This window comes from Setaria italica, chromosome VIII (assembly GCF_000263155.2).
Source record: "Setaria italica strain Yugu1 chromosome VIII, Setaria_italica_v2.0, whole genome shotgun sequence".
NCBI classification, from domain to species: domain Eukaryota; kingdom Viridiplantae; phylum Streptophyta; class Magnoliopsida; order Poales; family Poaceae; genus Setaria; species Setaria italica.
Window position 1 is genome coordinate 30,293,061 of NC_028457.1, and position 10,285 is coordinate 30,303,345.

Genomic DNA, 10,285 nt, shown 5'->3' on the forward strand with positions numbered 1-10,285 from the left:
CTTTGGAGCCAATGACAGCCACCTTCGAGAAATCCGAAGACGAAAAACGACAGCATCTCAAAGCTCTATTCCTCAAAGGACATGTCAACAGGCGACCTGTCACTAGGCTACTGGTAGATGGAGGCGCTGCAGTCAATATCATGCCGTATGCCATGTTCCGGAAATTGGGCAAAAGTGACGAAGATCTGACCAAGGCGGACATGATGCTCAAAGACTTCGAAGGCAACGTGTCCCCCGCCCGCGGAGCACTCTGCGTCAACCTCACCATCGGTAGTAAGACCCTACTCACTACTTTCTTAATCATTAATGGCAAAGGGTCCTACAACATTTTGCTCGGTCGCGATTAGATACACGCGAATTGCTGCGTCCTGTCTACAATGCACCAGTGCCTCGTCCAGTGGTCGGCAACAACATCGAGATAGTTACCACCGATTCCGCCTATAGTGTTGCCATGGCCGATGCGCAACAGTGGAGCTGCGAACACGTCAAGTGCATATTTAGCCGAACCTGGGACACCGATTTCCTAAAGGTCTCCGATTTTGGCCTACAGCTGATCCGAGCAGTCAGCTCTGAAGAATCAGACTAGATGGATCAGTTCGTCCGGGAAGACGGGATGCTTGGGCACGGGTTTATGTCAGCTGATTCATTGGAGATGGTGGACTTAGGAGATGGTAGTAAGCCAAGGCCAACGTATATTAGCGCTAATCTAGGTCCTGAGTATAAGCGTGAATTGACGAGTTTGCTAAAAGAATTTAAAGATTGTTTTGCTTGGGAATACCATGAAATGCCTGGTCTAGACCGGTCTATCGTCAAACACCAATTGCCTATAAAACCAGGATATCGGCCGTACCAGCAACCCGCACGACGGTGCAACCCTAAAATCCTACCCGATATAAAGATCGAGATTACAAGATTGATTGAAGCAAAGTTTATTCGGTAGTGCCGTTATGCTGAGTGGATTTATTGTACCCGTATACAAGAAAAATGGGATGTTGTGCATGTGCATTGACTTCAGGAATCTTAATCAGTTTACGCCGATGGATGGGTATCCAATGCCGACAGCCTATGTTTTGATAGACGCCGCCGCAGGACATAAAGTCATCAGTTTCATGGACGGTAATGCTGGGTACAATCAAATATTAATGGTCGAGGAAGATATTTCAAAGACAGCTCTCAGGTGTCCGGGCCACCTCGGTTTGTTCGAGTGGGTGGCGATGACCTTCGGATTAAAAAATGCCGACGCTACATATCAACGGGCTATGAATTATATTTTTCACAAACTTATTGGTGTCCTAGTGGAAATCTACATCGACGACGTCATGGTTAACTCAAAAGGACATCAAGAACATCTGGCCGATCTGCAGGAAGTGTTGGAGTGCACAAGGAAGCATGGATTGATAATGAACCCAAACAAGTGTGCATTCGGCATTTCGGCTGGACAATTTCTTGGATTCATGGTCCACGAGCACGGGATAGAAGTCAATCGGAAGATTATAGCTGCCATCAACAAAGTTGTGGCCCTATAGAACAAAACCGAGCTGCAGTCCCTAATCGGCAAAGTTAACTTTATCAGAAGGTTCATATCCAACTTGTCCGAGCGTATTCAAGCCTTCACTCCTTTGTTGGAATTGAAACCTGACTAGGAATTCCTGTGGGGAGAAGAACAGCAAAAAGCGTTGGAAGACATCAACCGATATCTGATTTCACCACCTGTGTTGGTCCCGTCACAGGCTGACAAGCCATTCAGACTATACTTATCGGCCGATGAATAGGCTATCGGATCGGCGCTGGTACAGGAGTTCGAAGGAAAGGAGCGAGTAATATATTATGTCAGCAGAAGACTCCTAGACGCCAAAACAAGATATTCCGCAGTAGAACGGCTGTGCCTGTGTCTATATTTCTCATGTACCGAGCTCAGGCACTACCTGTTATCGGCGGAGTGCATAGTCGTATGCAAGGATGATGTGGTAAAATACATGCTGTCATTACCAATTTTGAAAGGGAGGATTGGAAAGTGGATCCTAGCTCTGTAAGAGTTTGACCTAAGGTACGAATCGGCCAAAGCTGTCAAGGGCCAAGTAATGGCCGATTTCGTGGCTCAACGTTGTGGACCGGAAGTCGCTGTCGTTGAACCAGTTCCATGGACTCTATACTTCGATGGTTCTTCGTGTGGGGCCGGATTAGGAATCGGCATTGTCCTCATATCGCCTCGGGGGGGGGGGGGGCAAGTTATGATTTCTCTCTGCCGATAGAGGCATCCGCAACCAATAACCGGGCAGAATACCGGGCCGTCTTAAAAGGTATTCAATTATTGAGAGAGATCAAAGCCTATGCGGTGGAGATTTTTGGGGATTCCATGCTCATTGTGGATCAATTGACGGGAAGATCTGAATGCAAAGATGATGTCTTAAGGATTTACTACAAAGATTGCCTCTAGCTTTTAAAGGAATTCAAGTCTGCGGTTATTGAGCATATTCCTAGAAATTACAATGAAGAGGCTAATAGGCTTGTACAACACGCGTCCGGGTATCGGCCGATTCAAGGCGCCATGACTCTGGAGCTTGCAGCCGATGATTGGTGAAAGGAGATCGCCGATTACCTAAAAGACCTGTCCAGGAAAGTGGATCGGTGAGTGCGTTTTTAGACCATGAAATATGTGTTACTTGAAAATGATCTTTTTTACCGGACGATTGATGGGGTCCTGCTCAAATGCCTTGGGACAGAAGAGGCGAAAGTTTTGATGGGAGAAATTCATGAAGGTGTATGCGGAGCTCATCAATCGGCTCACAAGATGAAGTGGATGATCAGGAACAATGGTTATTATTGGCCGACGATACTCAAGGATTGCTTTAAATATTATAAAGGATGTCAAGATTATCAGAAGTTTGGCAACATGCAGCGTGCACCAGCCTTGGCTATGAACCTAATAATCAAGCCATGGCTGTTTAGGGGTTGGGGAATAGACCTCATCGGACAGATTTATCCTCCATCAAGCAAGGGGCATAAGTTCATATTAGTAGCCACCGACTACTTTACCAAGTGGGTGGAGGCCACGACCGTGACATCGGCCACCATGATCGATTTTGTGAAAGAACACATTGTTTATCGGTTCGGTATCCCTCAAACCATCACGACCGATCAAGGGACAATGTTCACTTCGGGAAAGTTTGAAGAGTTCACCGCCGATATGGGAATTAACTTGTTGAACTCTTCTCCGTATTATGCTCAAGCTAACGGTCAGGCTGAGTCATTCAATAAGGGAATAATCAAATTGATCAGGAGGAAATAGAAGAGCAACCCAAGAAGTGGCATACATCCTTGACTGAATCTTTATGGGCCTACAGGATGGCCTGCCACGGGGCCACTAAAATATCCCCTTATCAATTGGTGTACGGTCACGAGGCAGTATTGCCTTGGGAGTTAAGGACGGGGTCCAGACGCACGACGCTTCAAGATCAATTGATAGCCAATGATTATTCACTCCTCATGAAAGGAGAGCTCGACAATTTGGCGGGTCAGGGATTAAGGGCCCTGATTAGCATCGAAGAAAATAAGAAAAGGGTGGCTAGGAGGTACGACAAGAAGGTCAAGGTCAAGCAATTCTCCCAAGGAGATTTGGTGTGGAAGTTGGTGCTGCCGGTAGGGTCTAAAGATCCCAAATTCGGTAAATGGTCACCTAATTGGGAAGAGCCGTATAGAATCGGTCGATGCACTCCGGGAAATGCATACATATTAGAGACTTTCGAAGGAGAGGAATTCACAAGAGCTTTAAATGGGAGATATCTGAAGAGGTATTACCCTAGCATATGGGCAGATGCGTAGCCGACGATATGGAATGTTGAGATGTTGTGGCCGACTCCTATTGACTCGTGTTCAAATAGCCAAAGTGAGGAGACATCGCCTCGAGGACGGAATCTTTGACCAGTCTGGCCGATTTATTATTCGGTACAACAATAGGATACATGGCCGACACGGTACAAGTCGCCCTTAGAATAAAAAGTACCAATACATTCATTGACCATGTTTTTTCTTATTAATCTCCCTCTCGATCCGGCCTAGTTCAATTAAGAGGCGAGTGCTCTTTTCCTCCAGATGCTCCATGGCGGCTTCAACCGCAACTTGACGAGGAAGTTGGTGGCTTCTGTCGAGAGGCGGATGGGATGTCCCTGCCATGGCATCCTCGAGGACGACCTGACGAGGAAGCTGGTGACTCTTCTTGATTGGCGGCTGCCTGGAACAGTTGGCGTCCATATGATCCAGGATCTTCTGGACATGAGCGGGGATATGATCTTTGAGTTCTTTGTGATGAGCTCTGATCAGATCTCTGTCTGCCTGCGTCAGCGGTTCGTCAGAGTGCATAACCTCAATGGCTCGTTCCAGGCCAGGACTAAGGCATCTTGGCTGAAAGTAGCAAACAACCACCCATCGTCAGATTGATTGAAATGTCAAACAAAGGAACAGAAGGAGACCTGATTGACGGAGAAAGAAGAAGAAGACATCTCGGCTCCTGTTCTAAGAGTATGGAAATCAGACTAGTCGAGGAAAGGAGTCTGGGCGAGGTGTGAATGCCTTTGGAAAGTGATACAGGGGTCTCATACTTATAGAAAGAAAAAGATGAAGGGTTGGTAAAACGCGTCCCGATGGAGTAAAGGACTATTAAATGAAAAGATGCAACAGAGGACGGTCCAAGTTTGAATTTGCACGTCAACGGCAAAAGAACATGAAATGTTCGTACAGAGCATTCGATGTTTTTACAATTCACCAGCATTCGATCTTTTTACAATTCACCCAAGGAGAGCATTAATGGCCGCGATCGACCGCTGCCGAATCTGATCGGCCGAGTCCAAAACCCTTTAGTCGTCATCGGCCGACCCAGGGACTTTTGGTATATCTCCCATCTGTTATCGCTGATCTAAAGCAGGAAAGGCAAGCCCTTGCCCATGAAGCTATCCGCCTCTTCTCTTCGGCGGCTATGGCTTTGGTTACTTGCTCCATCTCCTTGGCGAGCTCTGCTCTTCGCCGCTTGAGGTGGTCTATGGCACCAACAATGTCCGGGCAGGAATTTTCAAGAACGCTGATCCGCTGGTGCACTTCTTGAGCTCGTTGCTTGTAGGAGTCTTCTTTTTCATGTGCCTTTGCTAGTTTGGCACAGTCGGCCATGTGCTGCAAGGCTCTGAACACCGGGATTTGCATTGACTCGATGTATGCTGCGGGTGCTAGAGCCACTGCTGCATCTTCTGGAACTCGACCTCTGATTTCACTGAAAAGCTGCTGAATCGGCGAAGCGTCTTCCACCAATCGGCCGATATCATCTTGGAGGAGGATCCGTATGCTCTGGAGCTTGGTGTGGACTTCATTAGGGATTGAACTCAGAGCAACTTGGCGCGAGGCGACCTCTTCATCATCAGAAAGTGCAATCGCAAAGGAAAAGAGACTATTGTTGGGAGTATTCTGCTCCTGAGGAAGAATAAATAATAAAAATATGGATTAGCCGACGGTGATAGGAAATCAGCTGATTTGAGTATTAAGTTTCTTACCTCTTTAAAGCAGATTTCTTCTGCTTGAGTTGGTAGGAGTGCTACCCTTATTTCGGGAATCGGCGCAGTTGGCTCGTCGGAAGAAGAAGATTCGATGACTATCGGCGCCGTACTCGGGCCAGCTTCCTGGAAGGTTACAAAAATTAGATTTCCATAAGCAGGGGGCAATGGTTAAATCTGATGATGGGTAAAGATTACTCCACCTCGGCAAGTCGTCCAGTCGATGGCTGTCGGAAAGGCACGATCGATGCGCCCAAAGTAGCCTACATCAGAAGCCGTTTAGATTCTTATTACGGGTTAAGAGATTTGATTAAAACAAATATTCTCTACCTCAGTGGGAGGGATTGCTGGCATCTCAGTTTCTGCCTGGAGCATGGCCGATTGTTGCGAAGATTGCTCTGTGATGATTTGCGCAGCCTAACAGAAAGAAGGAGTTAATACTGACGGTATATTTGGAAAAATACGGGGCGTATGAAGTTACCTGGACAGCCTCTAGCAACAGTGATGCGACTGCTGCTCCAACTTCTATAGCGGTCTGAGGGTCGACTTCTTCGATAATCGGTGGAGTTGGTGCAGCTAAGGATTTAGCCGATGCCGCCACTGATTGATCGGCCGATTCTATGCGGGCGCGCACTCGGTGGCTTGTCTTCTTTAAAGAAGTTGGCTTCAGCCTCTGTTTCAATTGACCGGTACAAATATCTTCAATGGACGGAGCCTAGAAATCGATAATTGGGAATGAAGTATAATGGTGGCGATTATCTATCGGCCTTCCACTGCGGCTGCGTGTTGGGGGGAGATGACTTCCCGACTACAGGAAAAGGGAATGAAAGTCAGTGATAATCTTGTGGTGCAAAGGAATTATGTTAAAATCGACTGAAAAGAAGTAATACCGCTACATTTGGATCAATGTTGGTGGGGTCTAGTTCGTTGCAGTACATCGCGGGGGATACGCAGAAGAGGTGCTGTTTCCATTTGCCCAACCATAACTTGAATTGTTGGACGGCGAAGGGGGCCACCACCCAGTTGGTCAAATCAATGGTGTCAGAATTTGGTACCAGATTGATCAGCCGATTATATTCGAGCCCCGTGGAAAGTTCGTCCCTAAACTTCATGCGGCCGACAAAGTAAATCCCAATCGGTAGCTGGCCGAGGCTGAAAAATTGGTGTGCCGCCATTGATTGGTTGTAGAACTCATAAGTCGGAGAATCTTTCCCCAAGAAGAAGTTCACCGACAGAATCCCAAGCTTGATCAAGATGTCCATGAGCTCATTATCGAAGGAATTGGTGGTTGAATTGAAGCAGGCAGGGTTTTCAAAAAGTGGCTCAGTTCTTTGATATGGATACCAGCTTATGGTTTCATCGTTGAAGCCGGCATAGAAGCACCTAAAGTACTTGGCAATCTTGGTGGGGGTGAATTTGCTACTAGGGAGTGTCGATGCCGCTTCACCGAAAGAGGTGCAACGCCGGCGAACTGTTGGATTTTCCCTTGATTCAATGTTGGGAAACGTTTGGGTTTCAATTCGCACCCGAGAAACTTTGATCATGTACATATTAAGCCAAAGGGTAATGAACCACCAAGGGCCGCCGGGGTTTCCAATCGGCACTCCAGCCGACAACTTTACGGCAATCTGATGCAGCATATGATAGACCGATCCCAACAAACGCTTTCCCAGAGGAACATTGGAGCCCCTCGCTAAGGCTTCGGCCAAGGTTTGCGTGTTTGATGATGGGCCGACTGCTAGGCCATAGAAGAAGTGTTTTTCTGGCCACATCATCAGGAAGGTTGTGTGCTCTCTGTCGCCGATGGTTCCGGTCTTCATGTTCCTCTCGATATAACCTTTCCATCCGCCGATTCCTTTCGTTTCCAGGCAATGGGTGGGCTTGATCTGGAAGTCAAAGGGTCTATCGGGCGAAGAAATGTCAAGGCCGGTCAGCATCACGACGTCGGCCAGAGTTGGAGTCATGGGCCTGTGACCAAAGAGGAATGCGTTAAGGGTATCAGACCAGAAATAAGACGCTGCCATGACCAAGGGCTCATTCTTCTCCATCTGAGATAAGGACAAGTTTATGCAATGGCCGATTTTCTGTTCATCCCACAAGACCCTCTTCGAATTGGTCATCCTTTGATACCATTCCTTCCAACCAGAGGTCTCGTTCGGCCAAGATCTAAATGCACCCACCCACTGGTCCAGATCCATGGTTGATTGCTTGAAAGGAATTCTGTGGGTTTCCAAATTGATGAGGTCGGTTGGATCTAGGTTTCCCATAGGGCCAAGGCTGATGAGACCAGGAGCGTCTAAGAAAGGGATGGTGATTTGCTACCTAATCGCCTAAAGAAAATAAAAACGGAGAAAACTAAGAATGGATCTAAAAGGCGCATGAGCGGAAAAAAGTAAAGTTTCATGATGTTTACCTCTGGGATGAAGCTCAAGGTTGCTGATGGAGCCGCCATTGGAGAAGGTGAAGCGAGATGAAGATGGGAGAAAGATTGCCGAAAAAATGCGACCGGGAGTTGAAAGGGCACCAGAGAAGTGATCGAAGATGATTCGTCGGGGGAAGAGAAATTTCTGAGCTCGTGGAGAAGAAGCGGCGGAGAGTGCTGGTATTTAAGGACGGTTCAAGAGAAAGGGTAAAGGCGGGATTTTTATCGCGCCGTCCACACAAATTTCGGAGGAACGGTTGCTTCAGGCGCCCGGTTCGAAAAGATTGCAATCATCAGGTAGAAGACCGCAAAACAGAAAGGAGTTTTTGCTGCGCTTGTTTCGGAGAGAAAGTTAAAAAAAGAATTTCGAAGTAAAAAGTTATGTTTTACTCCGAAACTAGGGGGCATGTGTTGACGCTAGATTTGACACATGTTTTGAATTGGCGTTAAAGAAGGAAAAGATTGGCCGATGTGGCAGGCTAGAAGCTACAGTTGGGAATCGGCCGATTGGCGCTATAGTGTTTCGGCCGATTGGCGAACGGAGTTGATGAAGGTCGGCTGATTGGAAGGCTGGGGCAGCTTGGCCAATATGGGCTTAAGATGGGCAAGAGAAGAAGATAGTTGAAGAAAGAGATTGGCCCATGGGAGTATGATAACTAACTCCAATACGAGTTGTGTTTGTAAATATTTGTTATCGTTTAAAATTAGAGATAGATCCTAGTCGGTTAGGAAATTAGTTGTGACAGGCTATAAATAGCCATCTCTAGAGATTTGTAAAGAACACATCAATCAATACAAACAATCTACTTTTTCATCGTACTTTACTTTCAAGTTGGCAACTTCGCCGATCCATCTTTTTCTTTCACGAGTTCGTACGGGTTGGCAGGGCTGCATCGACACGATCTCCGGCCAATTCTGTAAGTTCCGTTTATCGAGTAATATCTAAGCTTTAACTTCGGATGCATCGTTGTTGTTTCGTTTAGATTTATTCACCAGTTATTGATATTAACTAGAATTATAGGTTTTATCTATTGTTTTAGTTTTATCATCAGTTATCCAGCTTCAGATTCGAACTATCGGCTTCATTATTGTTATTCTTATTTACCGCCGTATAGCCGATTAGATCTATTTCAAGTGTCGCATTTGTAGCGTTGTTTAGCCTACTCTAGTAGTTTCTTTACAATCGCTACGTGATTATCGGCTGCTCTATAGCCGGCCATCTCCACAGTAAATCGGCCGATTCACTGATACGCTTTTCGAGACAGATCGGAACTTTAGCCGATCGAAACCCCTGGAATTTAATACGTTTCTTTCCTTGTCAATCAACAGGTCAGATTGACTGGCACGCCGCGTGAGCTGCACCAGGGCGATAACCCGAATAGGAGTTAAGCAGATTCTCCCGGGTCGTGCGTCCGACGCTGAAGATAATCGGCCAATTTTTAGCGCCAACACCATGTAATACCACATTTGAAGTATTTGTTCAGAAATAAGGTGAATGCTAAGTTGATGCGATGGCATAAAGAAGAACGTAAGTAAGATGAGATGCTAAGACACTCCACGGATGGAGCCCAGTGGAGATTAATTGATAGAGCATTCCCAGACTTTGAATTAAATTGATGTTATTTATTGTTGTTATCTTCATTTATGTTCATGCTGGTATAAACTTATACTTAGTTGTTGCTAATAAAACTTGACCAACCAATTAAAATGCTGAAATACTATTAAACCATAACCCATCGTTGAATAGCCTTACATTACACATTCCTCACGCTTGCTGAGTACCAACCATAAGTGTACTCACTCTTGATAAAACCGCTACTCAGACCAAGTCAACATTGAGGAGGACCTTCAAGACTTCGAGGAGTTCCAGGCGTACGTGTGCTACTAGTCAACTGTCCGTGGAGTTGTCATCATCATTGGAGTTCCGCTGCTAGAATAAAGACTTGTTTTGCTATTCGTATTAAAGACTTTCGGTCATGTAATAAATTTAATACTCTCTTTACGTTATGGCACTATCTATGGTATTTACTGAAGTCGTTGCATGTGTGAAATTTGATTCTGGTGCACATGTAATTCATTCATATGGTTTTGCCTTTAACACCGGGTGTGACAAGCATGAAGATATGGGATGACCTTTGACGAGGAGGACTTCATCGATGTGATGCTCTCCGTTCAACAAGAGTACGGCCTGACCAGAGACACCGTCAAGTTAATACTGATGGTAAACTGTCTACCTGGCGCTTGAGTGTTTTGGGGAACATCCACACTCGAGTGTTTTTGTTGGCTGAAACGCTCGGATAGGAGGATATACAAAATCGAATGGTAG